The 12,284-nt window shown below is 40.0% G+C and overlaps 1 protein-coding gene across 11 annotated transcripts in view; it reads left to right on the top strand.

Annotated features, from left to right (window-relative positions):
- The window catches only part of sox6 (SRY-box transcription factor 6), a 135,518-nt gene that overhangs the window by 82,783 nt on the left and 40,451 nt on the right, over positions 1 to 12,284 (top strand). The window lies entirely within an intron of this gene.

Below are 12,284 nucleotides of genomic sequence, written 5' to 3'. Positions count from 1 at the left end.
TGGACACTGTAAACTGTCCGAACAATAAAACCATGGGGTTTGCAACTGGAGACTGTTGTTGGCATGCTATATATGTGCTTTCAAGGGGTTTCTGCATGTGGATTGAAGGGAATCTGACAGACACTCGTAGTTATTGAGGTTTAGTGAGTGAGGTTTGGAGCAAGGCAGCATGCAGTTTAATCAAGTTTCCCTTTTGAATAGCCATCTCTCTTTTTATCCTTTCGCATCATTCCTACAAGAGAGCGAGAGAGATTTAGTCTTTGTCCTTTGGGATTACAATGTCACTTGTTTTAAGATAGCAGATGTTTTGATTGCAGTGTTAGGGGCTTATCAAAAGTTAAAGCTCAAGGCTTTGTGTGTTTTTCCCTCAGCTTGTTTGTATTCCTTCAGTCCATCCTCGTCGCTGAAATCGTCTTGGCACTAATTCAATCCCAGGATGAGATTAACTCTTAAGTTGATTTAGTTGAAAATTTGAAGGAGCATTCAGGATTGTATAAGGCACATATGACAATTTAACATATATACTAGCAGAGAACTGGTTTGTCCCATAAGTTACTTATCTCTCTGAGTCTGTGTGTAGCCACTGGGAGATTGCAAAAAAAAAAAAAGAGAGACAGAATGAGCTGTTCTTTCTATTTGTTTCAGCTCAGCATCACTCAGTCATTCTAGTATTATTTGAGTCTCCTCTACATTTCTGTTTCATCAACACACCTACTTTCTCCTGCTCCTAATTGAATAGCAGTTGCCACAGATGAGCATCTAAAAGGCATCACGTTGCTCGTCAGACTGCTGATTCTTGTTTGCTGACATTTTCTTCTATATATTCATTTTCTAGTTCCGGTACATCAGAGTTAAAGGCAAGATGCACATTACTAAGAAGTGAGCAGCATTAAAGTCATAACGGCAGAATAGTACATCAAAGTCTATGTGGTTACAAAATAAAATAAAATGCCCTCATGAGACGTGGAGCTCTGTGAATGAGACTGCACTGTCCACAGCCATGCCACAAGCAGCCGTCTCCTCAGCTCACATGGTGATGATTCTCTGGTCTGACTCTCACGCGCAGGCATGCAGTTACTCATACACATGCACAGAGGTGATCGTGTACAGTACACAGGCACACAGGGATCCAATGCATTGATACACACATCAAGAGAATAAATATTGGCTGAAAGGTCAGGGTGAACTTTATCTTCACAAACAGAAAGCAGAGCTCCCCTGATGAAACAGAGGGACATTTTTAATCCAAATCATTTAATTTAAATTTTTCTATTCATCAAAAATATCACAATATCTTGACATTGTCATTTGTCATTGGCTGTGGCATTGATGTGCACTGTGAGAGCCAAGATCTGAGAGATAATACATTTCTATGGAGGCCATTGTCAACAAGATTTTTTTCACACCTGTTTTTGAAACCTTAAATGATCTGTTCATAAAACAGGTCTGGTTCTGTTTATCTCTCTTTGACCTGTCGTTCTCTCCCTATACAAAGACTGGCTTCAAACTCCAACCTCACTTTATGTGCACACGCATTATCTGTGCCTCTGCATCATACCTTTAACCTTGTGTCCACAAAGGTACACAAACACACATACAGAAAGTCTGGATCTCCTCCATTTAAAAAGAGAAATCAAGAGATTAAAGTGGGAAAGGCCAGTACATTGTTGTCTACTGCAAACTTCAAAGTCTTTGAAGCTTTCTCACATGTGTCTCTAATGGTGTGAAGAAGCAGTGGGGGACATGCAGACATTCAATGGTTTCATGCTAAAGGTCCCAAGATTAAAGATGAAATTCACTTACACCAGCATTTAGCAGCCCACAATTTATTAGGTGGACAATCTAGAGGCAGATTGCAAAGAATATATTTTGATATGAAACGAAGGACAACAGACACACGGGCGACAGACCTCTCTCTTACCTTCAGTGTAACTAGTTCGTTTTTTGTCCGTGTGACACAGACCAAGTGTGTGTAGTATTCTGTAATATGTCACTGTTTTGGTTATTCAACAAACTTTATTTTATGGTAGGTTATTAAACCATGCAGGCTGAGATACTGTTTACCCAGTTTTAATCTAAATTACGCACAAGTGAATAGATCCTTCTTTTCTTTTATACCACTTTTTAATACAGAGAAAATTATCTTACATGCTGCTGTTTACTTTCAGTCAGTATATTTTTAGAGGAGGAAAAAAATCTGGATAGCGTGTGTTTTAGTCAGTTGCACATGGATTTCCCATTTCCGTCTGTTACAAAGAAACCAGAGAATTCACAGGGGACGCTCTGTAAAAGTGTCGTCTGTATTCAGTGGCTGTAGAGTCTGCCCAGTGAAACACTACACACTCACACTGTTCTTTTTTTTTTAATGATGGCAGCGATTACTGTTGCTTTAGTTTGCACCAAAAGAAATCAATTTTTAAATTGTGATAGAAAACTTTCTTTTAATCACTTCATCAACAATGCCGTTATCTATCCACTTATAGAGAGTACAATTAGAAAGAATGCTGACAGAGATTCCAACTGTAAGTTCACTGGAAACATTTGTATGAGCTAAGCAAATCTGGATTTTAACTTTTTTTTTGTATGTGTTTTTTTTATTTTTATGATTTTACTGTGCAGATGTTATCAAGATTGGTCAAGCTAAATATGAGACATCTGTCATGCTTCATATCTAGCTTGACCAGCAGCTATCATCAAGTCTTTCCACAGATTTTCAATAAAATCCAGGCCCTGCCTCAGTTGTGCAACTCAAGGACTTTCACATTCTTGTTGTGACGCCATTCCAGTGTGACGCTGCTGTATGGTGAGGATGCTTGGGGCCACATACCTGATGCAACATAGATCTTCAAGCTCTTTGTCACTGAGAAGCAGTTCCCCCTAATAACTGGCCTGTATCAGACTGTATTAGCTGTTTTTTTCATCCTCAAAAGCCCCACACAACCTATTGCTTCTACCATTATTCCTTGCAGAAGGGCCTGTGTTGCCATTTCTATGTAGAGCCTTTTACTACAGCTGACGCATTAAACTTTATCTAATGCTGCACAGATAGTTATCTAACCAGATCTCCCAGCATGAACAAAAAAAAAAAAGATTCTGTCAAACTTGTCCATATGATAAATTGTCTTTTAGTAGTCCTGGCTTGTAATCACATCTTTATTATTATAAAAAAGAATATGCATGTTATCCAGTCTAACGCAGTAATATAATGCACTGATTCTGTTTAGTTACCAATTTAGAGAAGCAAAGACTCCAAAACTACAACATTATGGTAAATATTTTAAATCAGTCAGATGGGTTTAAATAAACATAGGGCTGTATGGTAATTGCACAAAGATAATAGTGCTAATTTGTGTATTCTCAGATGCTTTTGTTGTCTCCCCGGCACAAATGATTTTCTCAGTGTGAGACTTATTAATGCACTGGCAAAAAAAGGCACAAAAATAGACATTGTTAAAGAGAATGTGTAAGTCCCCCAATTAGCACAGTTAGATTGGAACTGTTAGCATGATAATAAGAGAATAATAGAGCAGGGAGATGATAATGTGTGTGTGAGTGTGTGTGCGTGTGTGTGTGTGCTGCTGTGTGCACACGCGTCTCTGTGTAGATGCTGTGCTGCCAGTTCTCTCCCTTGTGTTGAAGAGCTCCGTGTTACCCTGCTAGTAGGATTATGTGGGGGCATTAACAGCCTAGTCAGACGGGCTTGGCTCTCGCCCAGGGAGGCTCAGTCCAGCATGTTCATCCTCCATTTAAGGAGACTGTTAGCTGATGAAGATGTGCACATGCAAGACTGAAGATAAAAGAAAGCGGTGACCCGACTCATTAGCCCCTGTGATTTAATATATTGACACTTGGATACAAATAATTCCATTTAGTGGACTCTATCGGTGGGGAGGGGGGGGGGATCAATTCAATTAGTTATGAAATGTGACTACTTGTCAGGAAGCAGAAGAAATACTGATGTTAAATAAAGTCATGTGCAATTTAAACAATAAAGCCATCGCGGCCCTGTTAAAACTTAATGATGCACAAAAAGGTGTAATAGATACAACCTCAGCTCAGCAATGGCAGTGACAGTTTGCAAATGAAGCTAAGTGGATGTATGTAATGCCATTTGTCTGTTAAAACAAATTTTTGCTTTCGGAATATAAACAGTAGACGCTGTTAGAAGAGTCTGGGGTCTGTGGGTTTTGTCCCCTTAGCCTTTTTTCTGGATAAATTGCACCATCTATTCACTTAATTGTGAAACTTTAAGTTATATTACACAGGCAGGGTTACTCAGCTGTATTGCTTTAAACTAAAAAGATGAGTAGACTGTGTGAATTTTTTTTTTTTGTTATTTAAAAATAACAAAAGGAGGACAGATGCATCCGTCTTTGTTTAACTGTAACAACTGATCACTGACCTCATTAAGTCTCTTTAAACACAGCCAAATGAAACATATGCTTGCTTGTACTGTCTCTGCCAGTCAGGAAGGAATGTAGACAAACATAGATCAATTATTGCTGTAAATGACACAATAAAGCCATGTCTTTGTGTAATTGGCCTTTGTATTCAGACACCTAAGCAGTTTAAGCAGCAATAATTAAGAGGCTCCATATGAGAGGTGCCACATGAGCGGCTGTAATGTGTGAAATCACACCTGAGGGTCTACTTAAAATTAGTCACCTGAGGGTTTTGTTAAGGAGCCCTGGGACGGGTTCATTTGTGATGCAAACTTCCAGTCGTCTATCAGCCTTCACAAGTGACAAGAATAATCAACACAAGACAGGAGGTTGCCAGGCATACGGCAATGTGAATCTGTCTTGTAAATGAACCACGGTGCTAAATAATCCTGATAACTGAACGTCTATTCTTAACTTACTTGCAGGATGAATGAACTACTTTTATGTTGCATCTGAATATCACAATAAAGCACCTGTTTGGAGCTCTGCAAACCTTCCGTGGATGAAGGCAGAACGCATACACTTAACACCCATTGTAACCCAACCCTTGAAAGGAAAATATCAGTTGAGGGAGAACACATCCTCCAGTGTGATGTTGATTTAGTTTCCTCTCCCTCTCTGCATAGACTATGTTTTCTCTGCTAATGTTGTGCAAACTGTTTTGTCTTTGCGTTGGCTTTGCGTGGCCATCGTCCTCAGCAGTGGGCACACTCACAGGGAGAAGGAGCTGCATTAATGGGCTCTACTGTGTACAGGCAACCGGCAGGGAGAAAGGGGCGCGTGTTTTCTTAGGGCTGGGGTGGCAAAGCAAAGCATTCAGCCCATGTCCAACGTAAAAAAGGAGCTTTTTGTTTTTGGGGAGTCCAAGCATTCCTCACCAGAACACAATGAATGAGCCATTTTGTCCTGTGCACTTTTTCCTAGAAACTGAATTTTTGTTTGTTTTTTCAATAACTTAGTTCTCGGATATTTTTTTTTTTCTTTTAGAAATTTCTTTAATTTTATTGCTACTTAAAAATAAATAAATAAATAAAATCCTATCTTAAGTATTTTTCCAAACATTTTGTCACATTACCTCTCCTGTTTGACCTCTTACAAAATGCTCTTGCCCATCATCAGGTGATGATGTTTGAGCATGGTTGAAGTCTCAACAACACGCTTATGTCTCTGATGAAGTTGCCCCTTCTGTCAAGCCTGTTTTCTGCTGAACAGCAGAACGGGCTCTGTTGTTTTCTGTGGCCCCAGCAGCTGGGAGGTAATAGTGAAGACAGAACCTCAGTCTATGATGGAGGGGTGGAACAGGCAGGACTGAGGGGGAAGCCCGGCCACAGTGTGGACAATCCTGTCACAAACATTAGGGGTGGTCCACTGTTTCCCAATCAGACAAAATACTCAAAATACTTTTTCTCATTAACTTTCCAACTGCAAAAGAGGTTTGTTTCCTCAGATTACATGTTGAATTAAGGGATTGTCCATGCTTAATACTGAAATATAACAGAGACACTGCCGAGTCAACAGCGGGCACGCAGAGCATTTATGCCTCTCTGCTTGGTACAAAGTGTTGAATATGTGCCACATTATTTCATAAGCCTCACATACTTAAATCTGTCTATTTCCCACTCCCCCTTCCCTGTTCACATCACATGGATGTAGCTGGCTATCTGACTAGCCTGTGTCCAATGTTCTTTAGAAACTCACTCTCCCCGGTGCATTGAAGGTCAGGAGCATTTCACTTATTCCCATTTCCATACAGCGAGGATGTATATGCCGGATAATAAAACCAGCCCTAAACCCACTTGTGGGTTTGTTTATGTCTGTTCTCTTCTTCCCCATCTTTACACATGCTGTTTGAGGGAGTCCCCATGGATTTGTCCAGTTTACTGCAAACCTTAATTTTATGGCCAGACCTTGAAAAGAAATATTCATTCTTCCTTCCATGTACGCTGCTACCATCAAAAAAGGGCTAATATTATTTGGAAATATAACACTGAATTTGCTGTTGAAAAGAATCTGTATTTTAAAGGTGTAGTGCAGGCCTCATGACATGCATTGTGCCAGCATGTAGGAATGTTTTTTTTTCTTTTATTACTAGATCTAATATCTAAAGGTTTGCTTTTTGTGTGTCCACAATCAAGCACAGAAAATTTAACATAATAGAGACCTGTGACATAAAAACTCTCATTGGTCACTTAAACATACACCAATGAAAAAGCTTTAAACACGAGGCACCTGAGAGCTTGATATTTAATTTCTACTGATAAACTTAAAGAATTAACACAATTTGCTTTTTATACACAGTTTCTAATAATCACATTTCATAGCTAGAAATTCATTTTTGCATTGTTTTTTGTTTTAGTTTTTTTTTGTATCAGTGCATGATTAAAGTGCCTTTGCACACAAATGGATTTCTTTTACTTATTTTTGTCTGTTTTACCATTTTCCATCAAACTTGATTTCAAGCTTTTATTATTTTTCCTAGAACATTTAATAGTAAATCTATATTAAATTAGAGCAGTGTGCAGAAATCCTGTAAATGCCAGGCAGTGTATTTAAGCAAACAGTAGCCTGCAGTTCTATCCAGAGTTCCAACCAAGTCGGGAGGAGCGATGAGATGGAGGAGGGCTGGAGTGGAGGGATTTGGGGTGGGGTGTGTTAGGCGGGTCAGAGGGTTGGACTACCCTGCTTTCAAGCTCCCGTCTTAATATAGACATATTGGAATGGCTGTTTTCCAAGAAGGCTTGTTTTACTGTGTAAGGAATTAGTGGAACAAGAAGTCATCTATTGGTTATTCCCTCTGCATAGCCTGACCTCACTCGAGTGTCTGGATTTGCAGCACTTTATCCTCAACAGCTCTCAGTGTAACACACACACAAGCATGATTGATGTGCAGTGTCACACTCAAACCTGAGCAAACAGCGCCTGCTGTCACTACTTTTTTTTTCAGGCTAGTGCTTATAAACTATTTATCTTTGGCTTTAGATTTCTGTCATTGAATTTTGTAGGAAAGGATGCTTTACACAGATTTCAGATGGAGGAAGGAAGTGGGGAGAAAATGGTCAGAGACTTGACAAGGACAAGGGCCCTTTGTTAGTGACCTGAACCTCTCCCGTGTATTTGCCCTCCCCATTCCAGTGCGCTCAATTCCAGAGCAGACAAGCAGGAATAATATGCTTCAGTCTAGTGGGTGGTAATATGAAGACCTTCATTCAAAGGCAGAGGTCTGGAGCATCAAAGTCTAGTTCAAATCTATTGATCTATTTGTCTGATTACCATTAGCTACAGACAAATCCAAACACATCGCATCTCTGTTCAATCAATGTGTGTGTCTGCCATCTAATGTAACTGTTCAGTGTATAGCATTAGTATAACCAGCAGATAAATGACCTGTAGTAAAGGAGTAATATGTGTTTAAAGAACCGCTGATTGTTTCATTGGAGTGGGGGTGGGGGTGGAGGGGTCCCGAAGCAACACAGTCCATTCAGCAGCAGAGAAGTGCTTCCACTGAGTGATTTTCCTCCTGGTTAGGCTCCAGTATAGTGTACACCCAGCGGGCTGTGTACACAGGGGCGGGTGTTAAACATATCCTGCTGTCTGGTGTCAGTTTTACTGTGTGTGCTGCTGTTGAGGTGTAGCCAGACTTGCCAGCTTCCTCAAGATCACTTTCCCTTTAAATGGATCACAAAAGGTGATTTCTACTCGCAGACGTTTGGTGTGCAGCTCAGTGGAGAGCAGGGGGGAGCGAAGTGTGAACTATCATTTCTTACAGCAACAGCTGGAGTCTATCCTCTCTGGGTGAAATTACAGAACCCCACCTATAGAAAATGTGAAAAAGAAGGTTAGCGAGAGCTGCGGATCTGACAGCTACTAAAGTGTGGAAGTAATTTTATTAAAATGAGATGTCAGTGGAACATGAGTCCTCCTCTAATTACAAGCTACTGGTGATTGTGATCTTTTCCTAATGGGAAAGGCACCTATCATAATCTAAATTATTGTACAGACTTAAGAACATCATCACCATGAGCGCCTCTGAATTTTTTGGCTACTTGCAGTCGTACTGTTTTCAGAAATTTCCGAAAACACTTGAAGTCTCTCCAAGGTAAATGAATGCAGATTATATCAAAGATAAGCATCTGTGTGAGAGGTGTGTTAAAAGGTGTCAAGCAGCAGATAATCAGGATATTAGAGCCAGGATCTCACAGGTCATTTCAAGCTAATAACCATGAAACAAGGTGAGAATGAGTTAGATGTTTGTCTTTTTTGCCCCTCTTGTTTTTTAATCTTGTTAATACTCACTGATTCTGACAGTTAAAACAAAAACCTGTTTCCTTCATGTAGAGGATTGCGGCCTATAACAAATAGCAAAGCATGGAAGTGTAATGGGGTTTAGAGGGAACGCCCAGCAGGGGGTCTTCAGGCCTCCTTGGTGCTTTGTAGAGGCTATAACAGACAGTGAGGAACATGGGTGTTGACAGGGGCCCAAGTGAGAGCTGTAATGCGCTGTACATCTCCATTTGCACTCAGTGTTTTTGGAGCTGCTTGCTCGTGTGCTGTAGGTGGATGCTTACACGTTTATAAAAACATCACTCACTTTTTTCATTGGCAGAAATATTTTATAGCATTTTCTAAGGTTTAATGCAGGTCTGTAGAAGTATTTTTAAAATATCAGCTTGTTAAAGATAAAAGTTCATCTGAAACATGTTAGTAAGCATTGGTTGTAAGCAACTAGATGTACATGTTGAAGTACATCATTCATGGGTTAATGCAGTATTAAAATGAATTTTGGTGTGAATATGTGTGTGTGTGTGTGTGTGTGTGTGTGTGTGTGTGTAAGTTGCTGCTAGGAGAAATAAAGGGAGCTCTTTCAAGTCTACCCTGTCTTTTACACCTTGTGTATTTACACTTCAGAGATGAGAGTCTATGTGAGCAATCTGACTCACCCTCTGCAGTCTGACCCCAGGATGAGCTGCTGTTGTAAACTCCTGTACAGTCAGTCGAGTTATAGTGTACATGATTTCTTGTTTAACTTGGTTAACTTACATTCTGAGTTTTATTTGCTCACATGAATGATAACTGAAAATAAATTTAAAAAGATGAAAACAGCCTTTCTCAATGACACACAATGAAGCAAAACTAAAAGAATCGAAATTTGGCGTTAAGACATTTGCCAAACTATACATTACAGTAGGACAAAAGCATGACTGAACTACAGTTTGTAAAAATAACATGAGTAGTCTTGAATTTTTTTCTTATTTAAAAAAACAAAGATTAAAATAAACCTGATTAGCTCCTCAACAATATGGTATCTGTATCTGCATTCGAGCTGCAAGTAGGTTCTATTTATCAAACACCAGCATCTCCTTGAGAGGGAAACAGATTGCATGCTGGCCTGCTACAGACTTCATCAGGTCATATGAATTGATGATACATGTTGCAAGGCGGCTGAGTTCCCCCAGAAACCTCTGCTGGAGCGAGTGCTGGCAGAGACGGGGGCCTCAGCCAAGTCTGTCTGACTGATCACTACAGATGCTCCTCTTCAAGTATTCCGAGTCAGATCCTTAGTGCCGGGTCTTGAGGGACAAACAATAGCACCTGTTCCTCATAAGATAGCCCATTCATGTATCTTTAATGAAGCCTGGGGGCAGATGGTGTGAAATGACATTATCCAGTACTTAGCAGTGCTAAGACAAAGGAAGAGCAGTGCCAGCACAACAATGCCGCTGTATTTACGAGGAGAAGGGAGGACGCTGCCCAAGTGCCCCGCTCACATCTGCTCCACTTCATTCTCTGACTCCTCAAGATCATCTTGGCAATAGAAATATCCTGGGCACGCAGCCCACACATAGATGAACTTGAGGGAGAGTAGAAGGCACACGTATACACATGCACTTTTTCTGTCTCTGTTTAAATAAACTTCTTTATTTTTTCTTCTAATTTGCTTTAACCATCAGCTTTTTCTTAAAAAGCCCTCGTGAAAATGTTAGAATCTGCTCAGCCAGTGTGCCAGCTGTTAATTGACAGCTCAACTAACCTCCACTATTTGTTGCCACCTTGAAGCTCCTCAAAATTTGATTTGCCTTTCTCTGACATTAGTTGCTGTAAATTAAACTTTAATGCGTGGAGCTCATTACTGCAAATCACAGCAATTCAAACTCAATGCATTTATTTCCCCTTCAACACACATTTACACTCTGTCTTGCCTCGATGAATCCTGTATGAACTGCTCCATATTTTAAAATAATAATAGTAATAAAAGCTGATATCCCAGATGAAATGATATCATTTACATTTAGTGTTGCTGGAGGAAAAAATGTCCAAGTATCTGCTGCCTTTTGCTTTTGTCTCTATAGATATATTGTCTTTAATCTCTTCAGTTCTTTTAATAAATGTACTCACAATTGTATTTTAAAATAATTACAAGCAAATAAATTCTAGAATTGTGTGAAAGATATAAAATATTTGAGTACTTATTTCATTGTGTATCATCATGCTGTCGCTCCCTCGTGTGAAGCAGCTGTTCTCCTGGTTGTTCCTCAGTTTGTTTTGCTGCTATGATTTGAAAAAGGATTAGCATAATTATGTTCATGAGTGTCCTTAACATTAGACCATTACACTTTAGGTTGCATGTACAGCAGTCTCGCAAAGGCTTAGGAGTCTGTTTGGAGCCCTATGAATTTCCCAGCAAGAGCAAGAACTGATTTAAAAGTCAAGAATCATCAGTCCTGGAAATAGAGTGAGACGTGTTTTTGTTTTCTATATTTAGCTAAAATGTCTGACAGTCAATAATTTCATTTAGAAAAAAAAAAGAAATTGACGCAATGTTTAATTTACTATGACTGTATGTTAGTGAATTCATGAAAATGGATGAACTACCACGCAGCACATTTGTAACACACATGGAGGGATGTGGACTTGAGGGAGCCCTTTTCTGTCCTGTGACTACCACACATTCAGCTACAGACTCCATCTGGTTTTACAGTCCAAATACACAGACAGAGAAAAGCTGTGTTCCCCAGTGTAACCCCCCGCCTGTCACTGGCCCTACCTCATGTTGTGACATTAATTATTGTGTTTTTCCATATGTTCCATACATGCAAGGCCAAGATCCATCTTTCATCCATTCAGCCTGGAAACTTGGAACACAAACCCCTATAAAGCAATGTTTTATTTAAGGTCATTTGTCGCAGTCTCCTTGGACATTTATTTTTCTTCAGCAACAGCACATTTTACAGAATTACTTCTAGAAGAATTACATACTTTTCTATTCTTCTATATTGCACTTTCTGCACTTGCACTTCTGTAAAAGCTCAGTAGACATAAAATGGTTCTATTTATTTAGTTTTCAGTTTAGCTCTGCACCTCTGGACAGATCAATAAAGTAGTTTTAAGTAGGTTTAGCGTGCTAGCTGTGAGAGAAACTGCATGCGACTACTCCGGTAAAGGGTCTACAGGGGGAGCAGCACAGGCTGAAAAAGTGGAGATCATAGCAGACCTCAGCCAGAACATGGGGGAAAAGCCGTTGCTCAGAGCAGGTTGATTTCATGCCCCAATGCAGCGGCAGTAATTGCACCCAGACCCGTTTTATTGCGAGTTGATTTTAAGGAGGGATGAATGGAGAAACATTCTGTAAAGTGTTTATTTTGGGGGATGACCTTTATTAACCCATTTTCCAGGCAGGTTCCCCTGAGGTGGCCTGGCTCAGTACTAGATTAACTCTTGCAGGCCCATGGTAGCCGGGCTGCTCCCCATCATAAAGTTTCAGGAAGCAGAGAATGACAGTGAGATTGGACCTTGCCACATGTGTGCAAAACCCCCACACGCCACTTTTGAGACATAAGCTACTCA

Source organism: Trachinotus anak, unplaced genomic scaffold (assembly GCF_046630095.1).
Source record: "Trachinotus anak isolate AG129_WGS33_773 ecotype Australia unplaced genomic scaffold, CSIRO_AGI_Tana_v1 ptg000011l, whole genome shotgun sequence".
Lineage (NCBI taxonomy): Eukaryota > Metazoa > Chordata > Actinopteri > Carangiformes > Carangidae > Trachinotus > Trachinotus anak.
The sequence above is the reverse complement of the archived record's forward strand: the minus strand, read 5'-3'. Positions and strand labels throughout refer to the sequence as shown.